We start from the raw sequence: 13963 nt of genomic DNA, 5'->3' as shown, positions 1-13963 counted from the left end.
TGTCCAGAGTCTAATCTTGGCACCACTTTCTTTCGAGTCTTCTGCAGGTTTGCTTAGATTCGTGGAGGTCGGCGGTAAACCAGAAGGCCTTTCTGTCGGTGTGTCTGTTGGAGGGATTCTTGATTGGGGTGAGAGTACTGGCACAGATGTCGACCCATTGCCTGAATTTGTGGGCAGCTGCATCAGTGTCGGTGGTATTGATGGGTGGGTTTCGGGAGAGGGTCGCGATAAGTTGGTCTTCAGTGACCTTGTTCCAACTGCGGTGGAGGATCCGTTGTGGATGGTGGTGTGTTGTGGGTTTCTTGAAGGAGAAGTGGACGCAGCAGTGCTCTGTCCAGTGGAGTTCAGGGGTGTGGCTGAAGAAGACGTGATTGCTGGCGGAGAAAATAGGGTGGCGTGTGTGTCCTGCGGAGTGGGTCGGTGTCGTGAGGAGCTGTGTAAGGCTGGGGTTGGAGAGGCTGTCGAGCAGGGCGGCGGTGTTGTTGTCGTTGGTGTTCTCAAGGTGGGACTTTAAGTCCCAGAAGAGTATGTAGTCAGTGTTTGCGAGAGCGTTCGTGCTGATGATGTTGATGATGGAGTTGCTGAACTGCTGTCGGGGACCAGCGAGCCTGTAGACGAGGGTCCCTCAGGGGGTGGTGTTTGGGTCAGTGTGGATCTGGAAGTGCAGGTGTTCGGCAGTGCTGAGGGTGTCTTCGGTGCTGGTCGTGATCCTGAGGGTGTTCTTGTGGATGATGGCGATGCCTCCTCCTGGTTTGTTGGAGCGGTCCCTGCGGGTGATCTTGTAGCCGTCCGGGATGGCTATGGCGATATCAGGCGCTGAGGGAGGGGTTCATCAAGGTCTCCGTCAGGAAGGCGACGTCTGGGGAGGCTGAGTCGAGTAGATTCCATAGCTCTACTGCATGCTTGTGGATGGAGCAGGCTTTGAGGACGATACATCCGAGATGGTTGCGTCCTGCCTTGGTGGGTGGGTCGTTGGTGTGGAGGCTGGTGAAGGTGCATTAAGTGGGGTGGTGGGGGGGTTGAGGACAGCTGGGAGGCAGGAGCAGGGGCGAAAAACTGCACGAAAAAGGGGGCGGGGCAACAGCGGCTGGAGTGCAGCGCAAGAGAGAGGAGGGGGCGGGGCCACAGGGGCAGGAGAGAGTGAGAAGGGGGGAGAGCGAAAGTGAGAGAGCGCGGAGTGAGAGAAAAACGAGGAAGAGTGTAGCGCGAAGCAAAAGGAGCACAAAGGGACAGAAGTGAAGCAGAACAGAGAGCAAAGCAGAGAAAAGGAGGAGAGAGGCAAAAGGTAGCCTAGTAGGAAAGCAGAGCTCTCCCACTAGACACCAGGGATGAGGCGCAGGCAGAAGCCTGCAGGTGGAGGAGGGCCTCGAACTTCTGACAGGGGTCAGGAGTTCAGAGGAGCCAGGGGAAGGGCTCTACTTGCAAGGTGGAGCCACAGGAGGCAGAGCAGTGCACTGACCAGGTCAAGGATTTGTTTTCTAATGATGGTTTTCTGTTGAGTTTGTAGCTTCTTGTTCAGTCCTCGCCACAGGACACACTTTTCTGCAACAGCACCCGCTTGCTATAGGTCACACAGCAATTGCTCATCAATCTTAGTGCCCTAACCCCTCACATAACATGGCCACCTTCAATTGCGTAACCTGGAATATCCGGGGCCTAAATGATCACAATAAAGCACGCTTGCTACACTCCTATCTCAACAGACACAAAACAGAAAGATGCTTTCTTCGGGAAACCCATATGCACAGACCATTAACCGTCCGCGCAAGATGGTGCAGGGACTCCTATTCCTCCACGTACTCTAACTGCGTTCAGGGTGTTTCAATTCTGCTTCATGGAGGGCTCCCATGGCAGCTATTCAGCTTCCTTACTGACCCCAGTTCAAAGCAATGAGGCAAAACCCTCTAACCATTTTGACCAGGGCAATAAACAGAATTATTATATGGTCAATGCAAGGGGGAAGTAATCCTAGACTTCCACGGTAAGCTGTCTATGTGATAATTACGTAAAACAATTATTGCTACATTAATTGTACTTTATTTCTTTTAGCTTCCTCAAAGAAATGTAACAGCATATTGCACATTTTAATTATACGGTATCTGTGATAGTAGGTGCTCCTATATTGAAACACAGTGAAAAGTGAATATTGTGACTAAAAGTGATAGTGTTATATACAATATGTACAGAAAGTGGTTAAGAACAATACGGACTTCTAACGGCTCCGTCAATCCAGGAAGCCCTGAAGTCACAAAGTATTTTTACAATTTATAATCCACATTCAATCTCATGTCGACGTTGTGACCCCATTTCAAGACGTAAATCAATAGAGGGTCATCATCAGGACTGGGGATATTTCTCTCTGTAGCACCTAGAGATACCAGTAATTAGTTATGGTCTTCTGGTCAGTGTCTTGTACATCATCAATTATTATTAAAGATGTAGGCGAAGCCCGGATAAATTCTGTATTTCCAAATTGTGGCGTCCTTCTTAAGTTCACGTGAGTGGGCTAGCCAAGCAATAATGGTGGCTGGTGAGGCTCACAGTATTTGTATTATTTAGCATTGACCATATCTCAATTATCACGTCCTTCCGTGGTGCATTTCAGTGGGCCAGCCGTGCAATAATGGTGGCTGGGGAGGCACACGGTATTTGTATTATCTACGCTCGTGTAGCCGGGGAAATATATATATTTTTTTAAGAACCGTCACGGCTGGCCCACTGAAATGCACCACAGAAAGACGCGATAATTGAGATATGGTCAATGCTAAATAATACAAATACCGATAATGTACAAGACACTGACCAGAAGACCATAACTAATTACTGGTATCTCTAGGTGCTACCGAAAGAAATATCCCCAGTCCTGATGAGGACCCTCTATTGATTTACGTCATGTAATGGGGTTGAAACGTTGACTTGAGATTGAATGTGGATTATAAATTGTAAAAATACTTTGGGGGTCATTACGAAGCCGCCCGCCAAGGTCTGACCGCCGGTCATTATGAGATCCCCGCTGGGCCGGCGGGCGGAAACCTGGTCTCCGCCCACCGGCCTAGCGGGGATCTCTGCTGCAACACAGGAGCCGGCTCCAAATGGAGCAAGCGGTGTTGCGGTTGTGTGACGGGCCCAGTTGCACCCGTCGCGCTTTTCACTGTCTGCATAGCAGACAGTGAAAAGCTGCACAGGGCCGTGGCAGGGGGCCCCTGCACTGCCCTTGCCAGTGGCATGGGCAATGCAGGGGCCCCCAGGGGCCCCACGACTCCCCTTTCCGCCAGCCTTTTCATGGCAGTGCAAACCGCCATGAAAAGGCTGACGGGAGGGGGACTCGTAATCCTCTGGGCAGCGCTGCCCTGGCGGATTACTCCCGCAGGGACAAAAGTGGCAGGAAACCGCCGGTCCCGGCGGTGCGACCGCGGCGCTTCCGCCGCAGTCATAATCCCCAGGATTTCACCGCCACCCTGTTGGTGGTGAAATCCGCCAAAACAACCCTGGCGGTCAAAGACTGCCAGGGTTGTAATGACCCCCTTTGTGACTTCAGGGCTTCCTGGATTGACGGAGCCGTAAGAAGTCCATATTGTTCTTAACCACTTTCTGTACATATTGTATATAACACTATCACTTTTATTCACTTTTCACTGTTTTTCAATATAGGAGCACCTACTATCACAGATACCTTATAAAGAAAATGTGCAATATATGCTGTTACATTTCTTTGAGAAAGCTAAAAGAAATAAAGTACAATTAATGTAGCAATAATTGTTTTACGTAATTATCACACGGACAGCATGCCATGGAAATCTAGGATTACTTCCCCTTTGCATTGACCATATAATAATTCTCCTTATTGACCCTGACAAACGTAAAGTCATCTTTGCGGGCGCCCTTCACTGGCACCCAGTGACTCTAGCTGTGGTGTATGGTCCATACACCGACGATCTTGAGTTTTTCGACAACCTTTGGACAAAATAATCGGATTTAGTACCCGTGCTCATTTCTGGGGCAGTGATTTTGATGCATGTTGGGTGACCAGGCGAACTGATCTGGGTCCTCTGGAAGTGCCACCAACGACACCCCTGAGCATTTACTTGGAGGCTACTGTGAGCTGCATTGCGGGATACTGTATTCAGTGAGGAAATCGGCACTGAAATCATAGACTACTTCACTCACAACAATGACTCTGTAAACTCGCCACCCACACTCTCGAAAGCCTTTAAGGCAGTAATGCGAGGTTCCTGTGTCGCAAAACAATCAGAGGTCCTGAGAGCAATCGGAGGGTCCTTGACCAGACAGAAGCAGGAAATTCTCACCCTTGAAACGTAATACTTTCACTCCAAGGATACTGACATGCTGGCTAATTTCCGCCACAAATTCCAGGAGAAGGCCTTCTGTAAAACTCGCTATTTACACTAGGAAGCACAGCCTCAACGATACAGCGAGGGTGATTGGACGGGCAAAACACTGGTGGATCTATTTCATCCATCACAGACTTCAGGATATATCGCTCAACTTTATGATTCCGACTCACCAAACGTAGCGTCATCCTTACCAGAAATACTGAACGCAATGTCAAGTTTCTATGCCAAACTTGACACAGCCACTCCGGTTCTTGGCATGGAGGAGCTCACTAAATACTTCTACAACATACAGTTGATATGGCTTGATAAGACCCACCGTGCCTACCTAGACGTCCCGATCACTTCTGAAGAAATCATCCAGGTTATAAGCGTCCTCCCTAGAGACAAGGCGCCTGGCCTAGATGGGCTAACTACAGGCTTTCACCAGGAATATGCTCCCGTCTAAGCCCCACATATCCTTGCAATGTATCAGGAATCCCTACATACAGGCTCGCTCCCGCCCTCGTGTGGTGATAATTATCACCCCCCCCTCAAACCAGATAAATCAGCTGACAGTTGCAACTCATACAGACCCCTCTCACTCATAAACGTGGACAATAAAATCGACGCCAAGGTGTTTGCCTATCACATGCTACCTCTCTTACCCAAGACAGTGAGGCCTGACCAGTATGGTTTTGTCCTGGGTAGGGCCACATCACATAACCTCCGAACTGATTTTGCTATTATTCATCATCCAAACCCTCAAATATCAGCTCAAGGCCACTAAAGCGTTGGACTCCCTGGAATGGGCTTACATCTTTCCTCTGCTAGCACGGGTCGGCCTCAGTACACATTACATTAAACAAATACAACTTCTCTATACATAACCAATGGCCAGAATGCAACTTAATGGCCTCTCCTCCGACCCCTTCCCAGTGTTCCGAGGTACGAGGCAGGGATGCCTGCTCTCTCCATTACTCTTTGCTATTGCAATGGAGCCCCTGGCTGCCAGACTGCATCAATGCCATGCTAACAGGGGTACAGGATTCACCACTAGGGGCTTAGTGGTTTCAATGTTTGAGGAAAACGTCACCTTCTAAACGTGTAACCCTTGGGAGAACCTAGCCGCACTGACCAGGGAAGTGGTGAAATTTGGAGGCTTTTCAGGCATACAGGTCAATTGGGCCAGGTCAATAATATTTCCTCTTACTGATAGCACGTTCCCATTTTCCACTGAATACCCAATAAAGTGGGTGGAGATGCTGACCGCATATCTCAGGATCTAGCAGAGTCGCGACTCAGAAGAAATATGGCACGCAAATTACAGCTGTGCCATGTCTTGGTTACAGGACAGAATACCTGTATGGTCCAAACTGCCCCTCTCTGTGGCTGGTTGCATCGCGATCGCCAAGATGATCATTCTTCTTAAGTTTCTCTACCTTTTCATAAATATTCTCCTCCCTCTTAAAGTCAAATTCCTGAGGCGATTGAAGACTAACTTGCTTTCCTTGGTTTGGGTGGGGAAGCAGCCATGGATCTCTTTGGAGGTTCTGACCCTACCACTTGCACAAGATGGGTTGGGAGCCCAAGATATGACACTATACGCCTTCTGCGCTCAAGCCCAAGTTTAACACTTCTGGCTCCACCCAACTCCATTCCAGCCCCACGTAGCCCTGGAGATTGACCGTGCAACGCCCTGGCTGCTTTCGACAGCCTTATACCTGCCTTACAAAGTCCCTCAGGCTGAAATCAACACAGTTGAGTGTGTGAGATGGGCATGGGAGGGATTGAGGAGGAGAACGGGCTTTTCATTGCTATATGTACCATCCCTACCTCTTGCCAACAACCTTATGATGCCACTGCTCTTGGAAAAGGATGCACTTGCTCGCGCCTGCAAACAAAATCTTAATACATTCTCGGATCCTTATCCTGATGGCCGATTGTTCCCACCGTTTTTAGGCTTAGAGACCACACCCCACATGCTGCGCTTTACATGACACCATTCCATCCCCTCCACTGCCGTTCCTGACATCAGTATGTATCCTCACCTCCCCTTCTCTGCGCAAACTGATCACTCGCCTATATAATACTACACAGAACTCGCCGCCGGCAGCTCCCCCATGTGTGTGTTCACATTGGGACAAAGATTTGGACCTGTCCCTCACAGAATCACAGTGGTCCTTCTCCTGCGGTCAGCTACTACAACTTCCCCTAATTATAGACTTTGGCTTATCCATTTTAACTTTCTGCGCAGCCTTTACTGCACTCCCCTTCAGCTTTTCAGAATGGGGCTGGTTCCTGACTCTAGGAGCTTGTGCTGTGATTTCACACCAGCATCTTTTATTCACGTTGCATGGTTCTGTCCGAAAGTGGTACTCTTTTGGACAGACGTCTTTCAAACTATACACATAACTGGTCATTCCCCCCCTTTCATCCCTTTGGTGGGCCTGCTGAGTTAAGTTAAAGATGTACCCAACATGTATTGTCGTCTGATTGCCATGCTACTTCTCATGGATAAGCATAGAGTGGCTATACACTGGGGTAGGAAACAGACTCCCTCCACCAGGACATGGTTGAGTGATGTAGTGTACTGTCAGGACAACTGACAAACTTCTGGGAATTTATGCCTCAAATATTCTGCGCTAATAATATTTGGGGCCTTTCATCACCTTCCTTCATAACAAACCCTGATACACAGGCAGCAGCCGCTACCGCAGCGGATACCAGTTTGGAGGGATAGCCCTCCACCTTCTTTATGTTTAAGTTGCCTGTGGCCATCCCGAGGTTCACAGGGACCTCCTATGTCATTATTTTGCAATAATTAAGCTGCCCCAACACCTCCTTTGAGAACGAAATACTGCATGTGTTCTTATGTGACCTTGACATGACATAATGTATGGTCATCTCATGCTTATCGCAGTGTCTGTTCCTGCTGGAGACTGTGGTGTGCTATACTGTTCTGCCAACAAATTACTACACATTGTGGCAGCTTTTTGGTGTACTGTTTGAAAAGACAAATGCCAATAAAGAAAAACGTAAAGAAAAAGAAAAAAAGATCAAGCATATCCTTTCTCCTGCACACTCTAAAACCAAAGCCAACCTTGTTGAAATGTCTCAAGCTTCACTTGCTACCATCAAAGCAACCCTTCAGTGAATGGCAAGACGTAAATCATCCATAAAAAAAATCTGATTACACTCCACCCATTCTCAAAGAGCAACACATCCATATTTAAATTATAAACCTATCCAGTCACAATAGCGCCCGTACCTGGCAAATCTAGTCAACATTGTTGCTGGTCAACAACATCGCAAGAGCAAAATACTCAGTATCTAAAAATACCGAAAGCTCAAGGCCCCCAACGCTCTGAACTAAATTTTCTTCTGAGTCACCATTACCCACTGAAACTCCTGCAGACCTGAATGACCATTCTTTCAATTAAATCTAGAGGTAATCCTCTAACTTGATCAATGTACAGTTGTTTTTGCTGTGTTGTTCTATCCCGTTTATAGCAAAGTGCACTGGTTCAGGGGTACAATATCAATCCACTAAATTAAATTAAATAAAAAAAGCCTCCTGTTACTGAAATCCAGCCATTACCTTCAACAGGGTCCACATACCTTACTGCTCTATGACCTGGATATTAAGGGTATCATTTTCAAATTTACACAACAGTGCGTGTTAGTACAACACGTTGGTGGGTAGATGTAGCCGGCAACAAACACAAACAAAATAAATTGTACACAAGAAAGAAACCTGTACCTGTGGGGGCAACAAACTTTAGGAAATTAAGCTGTCTTTAAAAAATGGCTGCAACCGATATCTGAACGAGTAGCACAAAGAAATAAATAAGGGAAGACCTCTAAACAGAGCGCATCTGATTACTACAATGGGCACCAGGCCTGTTGTCTGCGAAGGAGTGCCTGGAGCATGTACCCCCTAGCGGCCCAGTCCTGCTACTTGTACGCGGCTGATATTTACACGTCTACTTCCCTCCCATTACCCCTCAACTTCTGGCATGCTGGCTTGAGGTGTGAGCCGCCTAAACCTCTGCAGCAAACCCTGATCTTGACCTTCAACCTTTGAAGTCTCCCCTTCCCTCCGACAGAAATCTGAATGCCCAAGGATAGAAGTATAGTAAAAAGGCAGCCATGTGGTTCTAGAACATGAAGACTAAACCTGTACGAAAAGTACCGAGCTTCTATCTGAAAGAAAGGGGCGGAATGCACCGAACTGCTTTGCAGTAGTGGTGCAGAAAGCCAAGTCATTGACGAATTTGAAAACGCCTGTATTAAGGGCAAAGACAGAGCTAGAGAAAAGCAGAAAATGCGGTGCCACAGTCGATGGGTAACATAGCTGCCTGTAGAGATGCTGTATTTATTGACAACAGCTGCAACGTGCCTCGACGAGACCTACAAGAACCATAATGCAGCAAAGATCAATGTGATATTGGTTCAGTGGACTACTGAAGTAGGGGTGACATTGTGTTGGTCAGCAATCATGGAACGTTCAAACAAGTAAAGAAAATGTCAACGTTAACTCCCTAAACTCGAAACTTCCTCAAAACCATAAAGGCGTTGCTGAGACACGGTGATTCACAGAAACAGCAGATGCACAGGTGCCTTAGTGAATGTGGCGGTAGAAATCAAGCTCTACGGGAAGCCCCCTTGAGCAAAGCTCAACGTCAACAAGGGAGGAAAACAAGGGAAGAAAAAAACTGCAGTGAAAGTACATGAAGCAGACATCAACGACCTGGCGAAGGAGGACAGAGGGCACCTCTCCAAGTAAACGCCTGCCTCCCACCTCCTGGAGTCCCGGCGTTAGGCGTGGACCTGGGCTGCTGGCAGGAACACGCTGGAGGGGGGCGTTGTCAGATGAGGGGGTGTGTTGTTGACGCTGCGCGCGCAGCGCAGACTGCTGATGAAATCGGTGCAGTTTATTGCAGGGTCATGTTTTCCTATCTGGCAGTATGAGGTGGGGTCAAAGGTGGACCAGACTCTGGACACACGACGTGGGCAGTGTGAAGACTCCTGCGAGACACGAGCTGCCACTGAGCAGTGACTGAAGACGCTGCCTCCCCCACTAGTTTTTTCAATGAAAGAAACAGTGACAAACAGCCAGAAGAACGGCATTCCCCAGTCAAGGCAGTATCACCCCCAACCCGACTCAGATGATAGCCTTTCCCGGCCAGGATAGCAGTCTCCGACAGCTAGGACACGTTGGTTCAAACGTCACTGGTATCGGTCAACTGACGAACACAATCAGTACGATAGATTTACCCAAAAGGGTAAACTGCCTCGCGTACTAGTTATAGAACATGCCAAATTACTTACTGCCGCAGCACAGGGGTGCAGTGCAGACTTAACCCAACCAAAACAACATGAACCCAGCCTTACTCGCGCATCACAAAGATCCGCAGACTTAACCCCGCCAGTAAAACTTGGCTCCAACATGAGTCCCCCAATGCAAAGCCCCCTGGAGTCAAACCAACCACCACAACATGGTTGGCACCCAGCACAAGGGGGGCAGACATAACTCTGACGTCACATCCCGGCTCCCGCCTTACTCATTACAGCATCACAGACCTAACAACCATAACATGGCGATGGCCTTAACTTACCCGGCACACAAAAAACCCACAGACTTTAGCCAAAAAGAATTTGGATCCGGTCTCATTCACTCAGCAAAGGTGGGACGCAGACGTAACATCACAACGGCTCCAGCCTTACTTAATGAGAACTAAAGGACAGCAAGATTACTGAGCAAGGAGAACTAGGCATCATCTTACTAACCAAGAGAACAGCTCCCCACGTCATAGCAATATCCTTGTTTCAATCATTCTTTCGACCATAGACCCGCTAACCCAAAGCAATATCATAAACAATTGCTCACTGAATCGAAAACCAATGACAAATACGGGGAATGTTTATCCACCGGGCACAATTCGGGGGCGTCCAACCACTATTTTCCCAAGGTGGACGCCGTCCATCCTGCCAAGTGTCTTTGTGGCAGAGATTTTAAAAAGTAAATGTTGATTTTGAGGTTGAGGCCCAGATTTTGCGTCAGGTTGTGTCACTTTTTTTGGCACAACCCCAACACAAAATCTCATTTATTAAATCTGGTAATTCGCTCAAATGTACTCCTTATAGGCCTGCTAAACACATCTGTAAGGTCTTAAGATCGGATGTCACTTCTTGCGATGTCACTTCCTGTGATGTCACATGCGATATCACGCACCATGATGTCACTTGTATACTGTCTAACTTGGTTAGCCCTCCCAACTTATGCCCTGTTTACCCACTTTGGCAGTTTGTGGTGAAGCTAGGAATGTTGAGTAGTTTAAGGGTATAATCTTATGCTGGCTTTAGTATCCCAACATATTCAACTGATAGCCGAGTTACTGGGTCAGCGAGTGCAGATTTACCACAAATTAGTTGACTTTTCCTAATATTGAGTACTCAAGCTGATCTCTGCCGTGGCGTCCCGCTGATGGGTACCTCTAACCCTCCCTCAGTGTGAAGCTTGCTCCTACGGGTCCTTCTGTCCAATTAAGTCTTTTGACCCTTTTTGTTCATTGCCAAGTATTGTCTGCCCTCACTACAGGCTGCCCCATTACCCATAACATTGTACTGTCTTCCCACTCTTTTACTGCTTTGACACGATCTATGTTGTTTCCTTGACTTGATCAGCCCCTTTGGAGACAACTCCTTATCATAGCCTATACCACCTCCTTTCTTTTTTGGCATTTTGTCATTTAGGCACATTTATTCACTGCAACTCTCCTTCACAATGTAACTAGCACTGATGGCCCATAGCACCTCTATGGCAAAGTCAGGGCACTACTTCAGACTTACACAAAGTGGCACTGCGTGGCACTGCCTATCTCTTGACAACACCTACTACACCATGTGCGCGCGCTCATCCCCCCACCCCACTCCTCCCCGAAAAACACCTAATGAAAGGTGAAATTACACATGCTTTCTGGCAATGTCGTTCTGTCGAATTACCACCTTTTGAGTATCCCTCGGACTTGGACGCAACTGTATTCCATGGAAATGCCTTCCCTTGGTTTTCATTTAATTACACACATGTATTCTAGCTCATAAAACAACATAAACATTTGGTATCAATTAATAAGCAATGTTTCACGATATAAATAATACTACAAAATTATAAAACACGTCTACATTCCTATGCAGATCGTATTACTGCCATCCTTCATTCTAAATTAAAAAACATGTTATTTGATGTTAAAGTTGTCTTGGTCCGAAATAGTAACTCGAGTCTATGCCATATGGTTTAAACTTCAGAAAAGTATACTGAACATAAGCTATTATAGAGTAGAGTGAATAATCAAGGCGATCACACAAGATGCAGAATTTACTTTATTGCCTGGAGTTCCCTGGTAACTGAATCGCAGGAGGTTCCAGCATGGAAGGGAACCAAGTACGACAAGCCCACAACACAGCTTCCAATGCGAGGCTAAGCTCCCTCGAGTGCCCAAAGGAAGGCCCAGTTTAACCTCCATACATGTATCTTAAAGGTGCTATAAGCAGTCCTTGTGTTATATAACTCCGCTGGTATGATGCAGTTAGGTGGCTTGCCTTAGAACACGTTCCCCTCCCACAAATCTGTGCACAAGTACGTGCCCTCTACCTGTGACAAGTGCACCCAAGTGCTACCCTTAGGAAACTGTCTATGTCACTTCCGTTGAAATGATCCTCTTGTCTGAAACATGCCTCAACACGGTATATACTTCTCTGCTTCTGACATGTGACTCCTGCTCCTCCCTGAGCCTAGACCCATCAAATTCTGTTAGCTTTAGTCCTCAATCAAAAACAACGCTTTTTGCCCAAGAACAATAGGAATTATCAGTCCGAACAAGGTTCCTGTATTCAAAAACAATTCAGTCTTACGACTGCTAACCAGCGTTCTGCTGAGATACAGGGAAAGAGGTTGTTTGGCCGCTGCCAAAAAACTGCTGTTAATGGAGGCCTACAGAGCTAAAGCACACTTGCTATCATTGCTCGACTTGACGACCTTAGCCATCACTCCGCTGTACTAGCAGGGTTCGAATAGGTAGCGTGCACCTCAGAAAATACCAGTAGGTGATATCCACACAGGGGCGTAGGAGACAGTAAATTTCTGGGTGGGACAGGGACAGTCTTGGGGACTTTCAATCAACCCTATACAAATCGCTCGTTGTTTACGAACTGCAGGCTCCGATAAATATACACAATCATATATACTGGAAGTGAAATAGGGAGAAAGGGAGAAAGGAAGGCATGTTTTCACAGTCTGAAAGTATCTTTAATTGTTATTTACATTCACAAAGTAATTAGCTCAAATGTGAAAATAACATGTTGATTAACCTTGCATCTTCATGCACCAAGCAAATAAAGGCAGGAGGGTAAAAAGGAAGAACATGCCCTTTGCGCCCCACACCCACCATGCCCTTCGCCTCATGCCAATTGGAACCGCACTGGAGATATCAAAAAGCGATTATGTACAAGAGTTGTAAACTGTGCTCGGAAACCATAGTTCTAACAACACTTCTACTCCTGTGTGTGATCTTGGGCAGCTCAGCTCCACATCAGTCATAACTAGAAGCATTTCAACTGAAGAAGCTCTTGCAGTTAAAGGCTATATGAACATGGATTCTCTAATCTCTGTATAAACTGCAGTCACTAATTTCTTTAGAAACGGCTGTTTGTGATGCACCAAGGCACCGAAGAAAAGACATCGGAAAATGACTATGATAGGGTTATTACAGTCGAGTTCTGACATTACAGTGCCTTCTGCCAGAGCTAGCAGCCAAGGTAAAAGGCAGATCAGGTCACAGAGCATAATTAATGCAGCTGTTTAAAGCAAAAAATTGAATGTTGCTTTTCTTTCTTCTGCTCTACTTTAATAGCTTGGAATGACAGAAGCTATGCACTAAGGTTTTAAGGAAAGTTGGTAGTGTGACCATGTATTATATTGGGTAAAATACCCCTGGCATACATAAGGATATTGCAAGTCACCTTGAAGATCATACATTATAAACAAGCATTGGCAAAGCCAATAGGTCTCGCCTATGCAAGTTCTATTGCCTTTGCCAATGTGTTTTAGCCATGCTGTACACTAGTGAGACTACTATTCAGCATGGCTCAAATTTAATGGCATAAAGGAGAATGATGTGTCATCGACTGGTGTGGCGTAGTGTCATGTAGTAAGTAGAGTGTCCTAAAATGGAGCAGTAAACTAACTTTAAAGGAACAGGGGTCCCTTGAATAAAATGCAACACCACTCCCATAAACAATGATATTAAAGTAGTATGCAAATGGAATGTTTCATACATTTATTCAATCAAAATATAAAAGATCAAATGTACTGGGAAACCATCAACAGGGGAAATCGAGAAAGACTGGTATTCGGGCATTACACAAGTTATCTGGATGACCCAATGTCACCAATTACAAGAAAAATGTAAAAAGTAACCTATATAGTACAGTGGTTTAGAGGAGGCTGGCCTGGTTTGTATTGGGTACCTATGGTACTTACACCTTATACCAGGCCCAGTTATCCCTTATTAGTGAAATGTAGGCAGTGTCTAGAAGCCAGGCTCTCTAGGGGTAGTTGTAGCCAAGGC

General features: G+C 46.6%; 1 protein-coding gene across 4 annotated transcripts in view; it reads right to left on the bottom strand.

Moving 5' to 3' along the window:
* PDK2 (pyruvate dehydrogenase kinase 2) overlaps positions 1-13963 on the bottom strand; it is an 89557-nt gene that overhangs the window by 66082 nt on the left and 9512 nt on the right. The window contains exon 1 of one of the 4 annotated variants that reach the window (XM_069237820.1): positions 9085-9161. The exons of 2 other annotated variants lie outside the window; for them this stretch is intronic. The gene's annotated coding sequence lies outside the window, so the exon portion shown is untranslated. Of the gene's footprint in view, positions 1-9081; positions 9162-13963 lie in introns of those variants that run through there. One more of the 4 variants, XM_069237819.1, reaches the window with a different exon arrangement.

The sequence above is a fragment of the Pleurodeles waltl genome, chromosome 6 (assembly GCF_031143425.1).
Source record: "Pleurodeles waltl isolate 20211129_DDA chromosome 6, aPleWal1.hap1.20221129, whole genome shotgun sequence".
Classification (NCBI taxonomy): Eukaryota; Metazoa; Chordata; class Amphibia; order Caudata; family Salamandridae; genus Pleurodeles; species Pleurodeles waltl.
The sequence above is the reverse complement of the archived record's forward strand: the minus strand, read 5'-3'. Positions and strand labels throughout refer to the sequence as shown.